Source organism: Argiope bruennichi, chromosome 5 (assembly GCF_947563725.1).
Source record: "Argiope bruennichi chromosome 5, qqArgBrue1.1, whole genome shotgun sequence".
Taxonomy (NCBI): Eukaryota; Metazoa; Arthropoda; class Arachnida; order Araneae; family Araneidae; genus Argiope; species Argiope bruennichi.
In genome coordinates this window covers 81,941,569-81,954,975 of record NC_079155.1, presented here as the reverse complement: position 1 = coordinate 81,954,975, position 13,407 = coordinate 81,941,569, and the positions used below count along the sequence as shown (strand labels likewise).

The 13,407-nt window shown below is 28.1% G+C and overlaps 1 protein-coding gene across 1 annotated transcript in view; it reads right to left on the bottom strand.

The window, feature by feature from the left end:
- LOC129968781 (excitatory amino acid transporter-like) overlaps window positions 1-11,229 on the bottom strand; it is a 137,234-nt gene extending 126,005 nt beyond the window's left edge. The window contains exon 1 of the mRNA XM_056083024.1: window positions 10,899-11,229. The gene's annotated coding sequence lies outside the window, so the exon portion shown is untranslated. The remainder of the gene's footprint in view (window positions 1-10,898) is intronic.
- Window positions 11,230-13,407: the final 2,178 nt, after the last annotated feature.

Genomic DNA, 13,407 nt, shown 5'->3' with positions numbered 1-13,407 from the left:
AAGAAATGAAGAAAAGCTTTACAATGAAGATTAATTTTTTATTCACGTATTTGAGGCAAACAATGGCTATTTATTTTTAAATATTTTTATTATTAAAAGTCAATTGCCCTAATTTCGTTATCCAGATTGCTTCAATTTTATGTAACTGTATAAACGAAGAGAAAAAGAGAAAAAATTGAGTCGGGGTCAAAAGTTAAAGATAATAGATGCTCACGCATTTAAAGAAAGCATATTTCCAAAAGGAATGGCATATATTAATTCGTTCTAGTTCATTAATTGTAAATATTCGAGTACTTTTTTGATCGACAGAACATGTATAAATGACCATGACCAATAAAATACGCAGAGGCAAAATGGTAGACGAACTAATGACAACTGCTTAAAATTATCATTCTTATTTCAAAGAAACAGAAATTCGTGAATAAGAAAAGAAACATCTGTAACTTTTGAAGTCATGAATTGCATGAATCCTTAAAAAATAATAAACGACACTCAAAATATTGAAACTTCTCCGTTTTCTTTAAGATCTCCTAAGAAAAAACTACCACCATGTTTTTTATTATTAAAGTCAGAAAGAGTAAAAAATGGGGAAAAAATAAAAAAACAGAAAATTCATGAAAAAGAAAGGAAATCCTGCAACAATAAAGAAAGCATAGTTTTAAAATTCGACGGGAAATAGCTGAAAGAAAACATCAAAGGACTTTTTTGATTACAAACACGCGGAATCCCATATCTCTTTATCTCCCTATAAACATCCTTTTAGCAATGAACACACCCATAAAACGACACATCCTCTGCAATTAAGATCTCCATCTCATCTCATTATCTCCCCTCTTCGTATCAATAGAGAACCTTATTTACAAATTAAAGAGACGCTCTTGGAACGCCACTGTTCGACTTGAAGAAGATTCCATTCCATTCCAATTTGACAATTAAGGTTAGTTAGCGGAGGAAATGAAAGGATGCGGCCTTCCAAAGAGAAAACAGATAAGAACTGTCGAACAGTCGAAGCACTGTTTGTTCCACAGCTACATGCAGACAGACCCTCTCCTCCAGAATTAAAAAAAAAAGAATAAAAGAACAGCACACATAATCTGGCTAGCAGGAAGTGATGTCAGGCATGACGCGTTGAGGGAGGAGGATGGGAAATTAAACCTTTGTCCACCACCGTCAACAAAGATCAAGGCTATTCTTCGCATGAATAATTTTGTCACTAGTGAAGCGACGTTTGATGTCATCTACGAACGAGATAACGGAATGAAGGCAACTGAATGAAAGTTCAGCGATGTAATTCATTAATCATTGTTGCATTCATTGAAGAGGTTTTTTTTCTCGGCAAGCTATTAACAGTGTCATTCGGATAATGAACATAATAATCCTTTTTAAATTTTAGATAATGCAATGATTAAATAATACAACTAGAAAATACTTATTATCTTAAAACTTTGATATACTGTATATCTTATCTTTAATGTTTCTGCTCAAGCATTTTTTTAATCAAAACTAATAAATCCGTTAAACATAATTTACACTAAACCGTTTCTTCAAAATTTGCCTATTCTCTGTCTTTGTATCTGATATAATATCAAAATCCATATTGGTTGTAATAACCTTCTGTCCTTCTAACTTTTCTTTTTGAATGAAATTTGAAGTTGGGAAAAATTTAATTTGCCTTTTGTCTTTTTATATTTATTTATTTATATTTAAGTATGCCATAAAGATTTTGTGCAAAATGAATGTATATTTGTTTATTTTGGTCGTTTTTTTTTTCTTTCATGGGTTTATCTCTTATTTCTATACTTTAGTTGCCGATCCGTCCTTTAATGGATGTACCCTCGAAGATGAAGATTAATGACATTATTGGCAATAATTAACCTATAAAATATCAACAAGAAATTGCTTCTTTCATTGAGCTACAATTCTTTTGTTTAATTTGTTTTATTCTTCGAAAGAACTACATAAATCGTTTGTTGGAAAACTCACTGTTTTAAAACTGTAGTAAGATAACTAAAATGTACCAATATGCGCTTGTTCTCTTCAAAATTGTACGCACGTTAGGACCTGCTCTGACAGATTTGTTTCTTTAATTTGACCGTGCGCACGGACAATCCAATCCCATATCTAAGAATGCGACCAGATCACTTTGACTGGAATTATAAATGCTATGGAATGCTTTGTAATTGCATTAAACTTTTTTTCTTATTTTCCCCATAATTATAATTTCTGTCTCGATTTAATTGCACATTTCCTTTATTTTTTGATATTTTTAACTTCATTCTTACTATTGGAATACCGTTAGAATCTTGAATCCACAGTACTCAAACGATTGTAATGAACATCAAATTGAATCTATTTCAAAATAAAACCATTTTCCATAATGGTTTTAGTTTTACTAGTAGGAGCTTTTTACATAACTTGTAGGAGCTTTTTACTTAACATGTAGGAACTTTTTACTTAACATGTAGGAACTTTTTACTTAACATGTAGGGGCTCTTTGAACTATTAAGCAATGAATAATTTTATTAAAAATAAAAATAATACTAATTGTCTTATGCATAACAGTGCAAGAATGTTAGTCGCTGCAAGAAAGAATCGCATCAAGGAATTTACAGACTTTATTCCGGTTTATAAGCATTATCATGTTAAAATATAAAGAAATGTAAATTGAATGGATAACGTAAGCGAAAATTATTTCTAAAATGAACATATCCGCAGTAGAACTGCTACAGAATATTGTAGCAGTTTTCTCAAAGTAGTGCAGATAAATTTTCGATTCTGCCTTTTTCCTCAATACGCAATTTCATAAACTTAATTTAATTTTTAACACTATATTAGGCAGACTCTCAAACAGACTGAAATTAATTAAGATGAAATTCATGAAAAGAAAGTGACTATCTGTCACATACACTATCAAAATATTTCTGTATCATTGAAAAGAGATTAAACAGAAATGGTCAAATGTATTGAAATCTAAACGGTAAAAAAGGACGAACTTCGGGTGCTGGCCGACTTTAACCTTGCTAATCGCATTACAAAACCTTGACACACATACTTCCTGGTCCATGATCAAGTTTACATCCATGAATAGATTAGGAGAGTATCCATCTCCTTCCCTAATTTTTTTTCTTGAGTCTTCCAAGATCTTTTTTCCAATGATCATCAGTCTTGTGACACTTTCAAAAAATTGCAAAAACCACACGACCACAGAAATTGCCTTTTAAAATCTTGTGATGTTGGTTATAATTTCATCTAACCAGACGGATCATTTCATCACTTCATTTTGTAGCTGCGCCAAGTCAATTGGAAAAGGAAATCTAGTGGTTTTTAAATTATGCTATACTTATGCTTTAGTGTTCTTGTTGTTTCTTTTTTGGCACTAAAAACGCCGCAAAATAACTGGTTGCCATGTGTAATATATGTAAATTCGACAATAAATTTTAAAATGTAACCTTGAAAAGTAACTAGCAAATAAAAATTTTAATGCTCCTTATTTACCCTTTGGTCTTTAAACTGCAACCAATAATTGGAAACAGGTGTCTTTTGTTTCAAATAACTACTCTTTCTTTCATGATTTTGCACTGAGACCTTGTAATTTAACTAACATGGTGTATACGTGTTACGGACCGGAAGAAAAATAAATAAATATTTTTAAATTTATATACTGATTGCTTATTTAAAGCAGATTATTTTACTCAAAACATCAATGTAAAAATCTTGGAAATTCTTTTCTTAAATTTGTACTGTTACTTAAAATTCCATGTAATATTTATGTTTTAAGGTGGATTTGAGCAAAATGGGCAAAACTAGCATATTCAACAATCTCTTTTTATAAAAAATGTAATCTTATATCATCATCATGAATTACAGCTTTCGTATAAAATCATTTTTGTAATTTCATTAATTTATTATTTTTGAGTTATATAAAATAACTCAACAGTTATTCATGGTATTAATAGAACATTATGAGCGTCAAACATTTCTTTTGTTAATATAATATTTATTAAAGCTTCGTATTTCAAAAAGCTGGTAATAAAAATTTTTAGTTAATTAAAAAAAATTAATTAACAAAATCCTAAAGGAAAATGTTTTTTCATTGCCAAAACCGCTGGAATTTTCTTTGTTTTGTTATAAAGATTTAAAACTTTTGAAACAAAGCTATTAAGTTTCTAAGCGCATGTTAGATTAAATGATTACATGTATATATAAATTTATATAAAATTCTTTATATTAATATGAATTTATCTATGTTTCTTCAATTTCTAAGCGATTCTTATAATAACAATAAGTGAATTTTATGACTGAAATGATTTAAACAACTGAGTAATGTTATTTTCATTAATTAAAAGTCTTTTAATTAATAAGAATAATTTATATAAAAATATTTTGATAAAACAAAGAAAATAAGGAAAACTTTTGATCCAATACACAATCAAAAGTTACATGTTATATTTTTAACAACAAACAATTTTGTGCCTATATCAAATTATCACAAACAGAAACAATACTGATGAGAACAGAAGGTTCCGTTCCTTAATTTTAAAAATTAAATGCATGGAAAATCTTTGTCATAATTTTCATATATTAATTATTCGAGTGAAAAGAGCTCTTAAAGGAAAAAAAATTTAAACAGAAAACTTTTCATTGCTTTCATGAAGGCAATAACAATTTTTTTTTCTTTTATTCCAAAATTAAATTAATCGTGTTCGAATCTGACTAAAAATGATTTAAAGAAAAAGAATTATTATTTTTTTAAAAAATCACCTTCCATGAAAAATATTTTAGAAAATTCAAAATAAAAACAAGTTAAAGTAATGTTCTTTAATGTAAGTGCGATAACAAAAGACGGATTATTAACATTTAAGCCATCAATTCGAAGGACTAGGTTTACAGAATCGTCAAGTTCCTACAAAGTTTCAATATTAGCACTTAAAATACTATTTACTCAAAAATTCTTTACTTAATGTTGAGCTCGACATGTTTATTCACTATCGCTAAAGCAAACAACAAAAAAGCACTAGAGACAGAAACGGTTTTTAAGAGCGCTATAATATCAAAACATTATTAAAACATAAGTGAAAAAAATAAGTGACCAAAAAATATATTATTTCGTTAAAAGTCATTAAAGAAAATGTGTTGATAAAACTAATAATATTTTATTATAATAAAAAGATTAATACATTTATATATGAATAGACAATTTCATATGCATTTGTTAATCAGAAACTGGATTTATCTGTTTTTGCAAAAATAAAAACTTTACGATATATATTTAATCACAAAAACTCACCATTCGTCCCTGTTTACTTATGAAATCGATTTTTTTTTTTTTTGTAATGATAGCTAATTCTCTGCGAAATAGATTATTCATACAATATATGCAAATATATTTGCATATTCTTAGATATATCAGCATCTAAATGCAAATGTGTATATAAGGTATATTATGTTCATATAAAATGAAATAATAATGAACTTTCCAAGGGAAATGTTTATGTACTTAAAACTAGAAGAAGGATGTATTTTTAAGAAATTAACAAATTAACTCAATATGTTTAGAAGAAATACTTAAATTGCTATAAAATTTTTCTGTTTTAATGATAAGTAACAATTCATATTTTCTTAAAAATTCGCAAAATTTTTATATAATATTTAGCAACACAAATTTAATAAGTTTGTTATTTTATCTAAATTTATGTTTAAATAAGGTAGATGTCAAAATTTGCTAATAATAATATATCCTGAGGAAAAAAAATCATTTCAAGATAATTTAAATTTACTTCCATATTAATATTATACTTTAATCGCCGCTTTTTAACTTTCAGTGCGCTAAAATTTTGAAGGGTATTAAAATACTTTTAAAGAACGGGATAAATAATGTATTAAAAATGAATGAAAACATTAAGAACTTTAATTAGCTTTATAATAGTTATAGAAGAAATGTGGAGCAACATTATTCAAAGAAAAAAGGGAAATTCTTTTCCAGAAAACTTGAACTTAACAAACAGAAAAATTTTATACTTGACAAACAAATATCAAACAAACGTACAAGATGAAAAAAAGGGAAAAAATAATAATCGTATATTGAAAAAATATTTAGCACAGCGACGGGTTATAAAGATCAATGAAAAAATTAACATTGGTTATTTTGTATTTATCGAAAGTGCATTTCAAAATACGTGCAGATTTTCATTTTTAATTATTTTAAATATAAAAGTGCCAATTGCATTTGATGTCACATCCACGTGACGAAGGTCATGACGTATGCCATCGAATATCCAATTGCATGCCATCCTATATTATGCTGTGACGTCACACTATTCTTTCTCTTACAGAATGCTCAATGGATTCCCAAATTAATTTGGTGGTGGCACATTTGAAATATTTCGCACGAATTCCTTGAAGCTTAACAGTAACATCAGTTCACTTGGGAAAGCACAATTGTTTCTACTGGCCCTAAAAAACGTGATTTTCAAAAAAAAAATGCAAAGAATAATTTCGATTTTTTACGAAAGTCAGCACAACAGCCTACTTTGAATTCTAATAAAGTAGCCCAGCTGCTAAAATATCTATATTCTTTCCGATGTTTTATTTGACACCTAAACAATCGATAAAAAGTTTTGCTTAATTCCTTCACATTTACGCCTTTTTACTCCCATGATAAGCACGATTTCGAAACTTCGAATGTCTCCATCAATATGCAATTACCAATCCTATTCATGAAGCGAAGGTTGCACTCAGGGCCCAAATATTTTTCATCTAAAAAGGAATTGTCTTTATTCTTTTCAACTATAATTTGGAACTTTTTTTAAAATGCGATTCTAAAGGGCAAAAATATCGGATTGTGTGGAATTTCTCACTGAAAGAGAATCGTGATGTCATTGTTTTCTCTACAAAATTAGAAATTCAAATGTGAATACTGCTGATGTGAACCTTAGTAGGTTCACATCACCTATATGCAGTTTAAGTATCATAATAATTTTAGAAGATTTCTCTTAAGCATTAAAAAACTTTGAATATTATTCTCAATGCTTGATAAGAACTCATCTAAGGCGCAATAATAGGGTCTACAGGATAGTCATAGCAAAATCTTTACCAACATCGGAATCTTTGACAGCCTGTCCATTGGAGATTCATACCAGCACTAATCGAAATGAAACGTGAAACAAAGAACAATCCACGATGTACCAAAAATTTCTTAATATCCGAGTAATAGAATAAATTGGGAAGACTGTTTTTTTTTGAAATTAAAAAAGTTGAAAATGAAAATGATAACAATGAATGGAGTTGAAATGAAAGGAAATAGACGCTGAAATCATTGTTATGCTGATTTCAACATAAATAAATTAATATTGGCAATCCGAAATTTCTTAGGTTTAAAAAAAATAAGATTTTAATTTTATAAGAATATAGAATAAGAAAAAAAAATCCATTATAATTTTTGAGTAATTATTGAAATAAATATTTAATAAGTACCTAAATTCTTAAATTATATATAATTACAAACTTATTGTGCATTGCACGTCATTCTTATTTCGATTTTGCAAAAGTCGTGAGTTAATTATTGTTTCACAACAATATTATTACAAATCATTCCTATAGTCATTTTAGACCTAATTGTAGTAGATTTATTTTTAATTAAGTAGATTTAGTTTTTATATTCGAGAGTCAATTTCGTTTTTATGTCTGTATCTTATCTAGATCAATCTAAACTCATGAAGGTGACCAGATTGTGTATGCATATAATTTTGAAAAAAATGGACAAGATTCACATTCGTTTATTTTATATGCATGTTTTCTGAAAATATTAACTCTAGTATATCCTATTATCAAATTTTATAGCTTCCTTTATCTGATATTTGTGGTCCTGGGATTTAAAAAGAGGACAACTATTTTCAACCAACAGCTGATACAATAAAATGTTACTAAAGCACATCTGACGAAAATTCAAAAACTCATAAATAAAATGAAATCGGATATTATAGTAAAAATTTATTCCAGTTCACTGGCTTTATGCGTAAAAAAAATACTTTTATGAAAAAACACATTGGAAATTCAAAAATTCCTAAAAAGAGTTTAAAAGTTAAATGAAAGAATGGATGTATTGTATGACAACTAAGACTTCCTTGCACCCGGAATCGGTAAACTCGTGTATAGGCAACAACCCAGGTTAGTTCTAACGTTAATTTTCTAACAAGTGAAGTCAAACTGATAACAAAATCGCTCTTAGATACCAGGCTTTTTTTTTTCTCTTTATTTGCTTCAGCTGCTTCTGCGATGATAAGCGTGAAACTTGAAACTTCTATCCGTATCTTCAAGACAATCAAAACTTTGTCAATTCGATTATTATGAGTTCATTAACATTGAAAGTTTGAAAGACGGGTAATAAAAGTGCTAAATAGACGATTATTCACTTTCTTAGTAGTAATTCGAATAATAAAATACTTTCTTCCTTCTGAACAACACTCCTTTTAAATAGTGTAAGAAACCTTATTGAAGATATCTATCATATGACAGGATGTTGAAAAGTAATTAATCGTTCTTAAATTCTATGCTTTTAAATGAAAAAAAAATTGATTAACTCTTACGAAATGTAATTAATCTTTCTTATTGTAAAACATATACTTTTGAAGACAATCTCATATATTGGTTCTTTTAACGTTTCTCATTCTTAAAAAAAGAATCTTTTTAATATTTTATTGATATGCTACATAAAATCTGCTTTTCATGTTTTATGAATTGTAAGAACATTTTTTACGTTTTTTTGTAATATGTTGGATTCTTAATATCTATATATTATAGTCTACAAAGAAAGTCATTTAATAAAGTTTTCTATTTAACGAAATACTCTGCAAAGCCTTGACATTGAACGGTATTCACATGTTATTTAGTCTCCATATTACGATAGTTGATTTTTATATCAAAGCTTCCCAACCAATTTTTTCCCTCCATATTTCCGGCTTTTCCTTTCTCATGACTTTTCATCTGTCGAAGTTCAAACAAAATCAACAAAATTGGCTCTCCTGAAAAATGTTTGCAATTGAAAGGCATGGATGTTATTGATGAAGAAATAAAGTCACCTAATTTTCACCACTTTGAAGACAATGTGATTAGCAAGCTAAAAATCTTCAGAGTAGATGTATCGCATGTTAAAAAGCATTACAAATTGCAATGAGGACACTATAGTGAGTAATGTCGGTGGTAATGAAGAATTTCTGAAGAAAATCTTCACAAGAAAAAATGTTAAAAGACTATTGTAGGAACTATAGTTTCAAGAAAAACGTTGCTGATACATACTTTTAAGAAAGAGCAAAAGTTTTCAGGAAAAAATTTTTCTTTATGATAAATCTGTATAATGAATTATTATAGACATTTCTTTGAACTAAAATATGAATTAAAATCAATAAATTTGATATGTATGTTTCCAATTTTTGTTTCTTCTCAATTTTTTTAAATTACAACTTTCAATTTCCTTCATTTTCTTTAGAATGAAGTTTTTGATTGAATCTTGTTAATTTATGTCTCAATAGTTATGGTGCTTCTATCATACAAAACAATTAAAACGAGAATAATTTTAACGATCTCCGAAACATAACACAATTTTAAAAGTAAGAGAAGACACATATTTCAGCAATTAAAACTCGTAAAAATTAGCACTAAATATCTTAAGGAAAAATTGAACGAAAATGAATCAGACTTGTACTATAAAATATTAAATATCCCCAGATCCTTCATAAACTATATTTCATAAATCTTTTCTTCCATCCGTTTATTCTGTAACTTGAAGAATATTACGAATTTTAATCGGAAATATTTTTCAACTTTTAGCCAATGTTCATTATTTTTATGAGCAATCAATTAACAGTAGACCACTTTGAAAACTCTCTGGGTCTCAAAATATCATTTACTCCTGAAATGTAAAAGTAAATTACATGTTTCCTGTAGTAATCATAAAGCACTGGGAATGAAACAGCTCTCATAATCCGAGCTGAAAGATCTTCATTATCCGAAGTTTGAGAACATCCTGTAGCCAGTGATAAGAAAAAATGCATATCCATATCATGTAAAAAGCTATTCCCAACCGCATTAACAGTGAAACGTTTAGTTCTATTCGGAAAAAGGTTAAAAACATTTCTTCAGGAAAACAAACAATTTCCTTTAAAAAATGAAGATTGATTATACAAACTGTATATATGCAGTGGTTAAAACTAAATTATAATATAATAATTACAGATTTATATTCTAATGTATCAGTTTCTCTCAGATAAAATTTTGAATCACGATAGATAACGTGATTCAATTACGATCATTTTCAGATAAATTTAGAACTTCAGCTGATCATAAGGAAACATAGTCCTTTTTCATATTAACCAATTTTGTTACTGGGTGATTTTTTAAAACTTTAATTTCATTTTTTAATAAAAAGGGAGATTTTGCTCTAATGTGACAAAATCTTCGATTAAAAAAGAATTGGGGGTGGGGGAGTTAGTTAACTGATTTCCAGAAACGAAACAGGAGATTTTAAATAAATTGATCTGAGACTAAATTAAAAATGTGTTGCTTCTGCCTACTTGTAAACTTATTGCAACAGATGTATGATTATTTTTTTTTTTTGAAATTTCCGCTTTAACGGATCTTGGGGCACATTCATCGAATACTTGAGATTCAATGATAAACATTTGAAACCTTTGAAATTATAATTTTATTTCTTATGAAATAAAAAAGATTAAACTGAACTTATAAAGATTCATAAATATACAGAGATAAAAAACATTTTGTAACATTTGAATTGTATAAACATTTCTACCTAAAGATGCATGCATATCTAAAATTATTATTCCTAAAAAAACAATCGCGTCATTCTTCATGCTAAAACATGAAAAAAGGACAACAAAACTTACCTTCAGTTAAAAATGAAAATGAAATTCAAATCTTCTCTTTGAAGAAGATTCGATAAGGAAGAAACAATAAATATAAACTGGGAAGATGGATCTAAGTGTAAAGTGCCGCACTCTCTATTCCTTCGTTACAGCCAGAAAGGCAGGGCTTGACGCACACGTGTAGAAATGCATTCAGTCCGATTGCTGCTGCAACACAGTGTACTAGACGGAAGTCCGGCCTATTTTTTCCTCGCAAACAATAAAGATTCTTTCTGCAAAAGAAGTCCGGACAGTTTAGAGCTGGTGACTACCGGACGGTCGCCTGACGGAGAATGAAGCCCTGAACAGCAGTCCAGAGATGTCACATGACATCCTATAAAGCTAACAAACATCATTTTAATTGAGTCCTCAGTCCCCGCTGTATATTTCATTTGAATTTTTTTTTATTTCATTCGAGGTTCGTTTTTGTTTGTCTTTTTTTTTAATTCTCTTTGTGTTTTTTCACTGGCGACGCTTCCTATGTTGCTGATGTAACCCTGGCCTGGATTTGAACTCTGCGATAATAATGGAATCCTTGACCTTGATTTTTTTTCCCTTGCCACCGAAGAAATTGATATATTAAATATGTATGGATGGATTTCAGATTTCTGAATAAATTTATACTTACAATTTTATATAAATTTATGAATAGTAATTATAACAACTATTTTGTATAAGCGCGTGGTGATACATATTGCCCCGACGAACTGACAAATTGTCTATGATGCCAAAGTCCGAGTGTTGTCACAACGAGAGAGTAAATTGAAAAAAAAAAAAAGTTTAACATTACATAAGATTCTCGGAAAAGCGTCGAATAATTTCCACTTTCTTTTTACTGAAAATTTTCTTAATCTTTCGACCATTTTTTGGCATTAATAAGGAAAGTTTTCGAATGTTGAACGAAGATTATTCGTCAAAATTTAATAAAGAAGTGTGTGTGTGTGTGTATGTGTGTGTCATTTGAAATTACTATTCTTTAAAACTATACAATACCCTAAACATGGAAAATTGGGTTTTTTTTTTTTTTTGTATTTTTATATGTTTTATCTCTGCACTATTGGGAAGCTTAATTCGAAATTTTAGCTTTTATATCTGCATAGTTTTAAAAATATTTGAAATTTCCTGAATGTTGTCAGTCTCAAATTGAGGGGCGTGATTTGTGTCGTTTTTATTTTAAAGCAATTTTCACTTCAATAATTAAGTAAAATATATTTGAATAAATCATTTCTTTAGGTGAAATGATTATTGTATTGCGCTTCGCACTCTTTTTGAATTTTGAACTATATTATTATGTATAATGGAATAAAAATTACTGAAAAGAAATGCAATAAAGAAGCGGAACCAACTAAATTATGCCAATTTAAAACTAAGAAGAAATTAGAAGAATTTATGTATAAAAAATTGGCTATCTTTAATTTTAATTTGAGGTATTATTATCATTACTTTACTGAAATGTATTAGGTTCAAAACTTTTATGAAAATATTAAATTCCAATTAAATCAAGGAAACTGTTGTTACTGTTGTTAAAAAAATTATATAGTTTGAATAAGGAAAAAACAATTTTTGATAATGTTGAGTCTAAATAGTGTTTCTGTGCATTCTTTATGTTAAGAAATATCACATTTTAAAAGTAGAGCAAATATCATTAATTTTTAATACAAACTTAAAATGAGTTTTTCTTAAATTTTATTTTTGTTGATGTTGTGTTTGTTTTCTATTCCCTAAGCTTTTTTTTAAAGACAGAACTTTGAAATTTTTTGCAGTAATACAGTTATATATATATATATAAAGTTAAAGTTAAGTTGTTAAAATAATTTTAAAAATATTATGAATTAAGTATTTTATAAAAGTTTTATCGGAAAGACTTCATTAAGTGAAGATATTCTTCAATTCACACAAAAAACACAAAAAAAAACATTTCTGACATTATTATTATTTAACGCCTAAACCTTATTTTTCCTACATTGTTTCTGATCTTAAAGTAAAATTTTTAAATATATTTTTCATTATCGTTAAGACACTAAAATAGTTAACGATGTGCCTAAAAAAATATTGGCTCTATTGGTACAGTGGAATTCATTAAAAAAAAAAATCCTGCCTCCTGCGTTGTGAGAAAGAAAACACACAAGCTCTTTTTATTATTATTATTATTATTATTATTATTATTTCTCCCTTTTTATTGAGAATTTGCATGAGGCATGATCACAGCATTATATGAATTAACTGGAAAATGTCATGAGAGGAGAGGGAAGATAATTTATTTAAAATCTGAAAGTAATAATCGATAATAAATATTTCGTCAAGGATAATAAATATTTAGAGAAACGGTAGCATTAACCTCAACAGTGAACAACCACAAAAAAAACATCAATTCAGTAAAATAACTTCCTGGAAAACAGCATTTTCTATTTTGTTTTATTTTGTTTCAGCTGCAGATTGAAATAAGATATTCAAGTTCTTTTTAATTATTCCAGGTGCACAGTTACGTCTT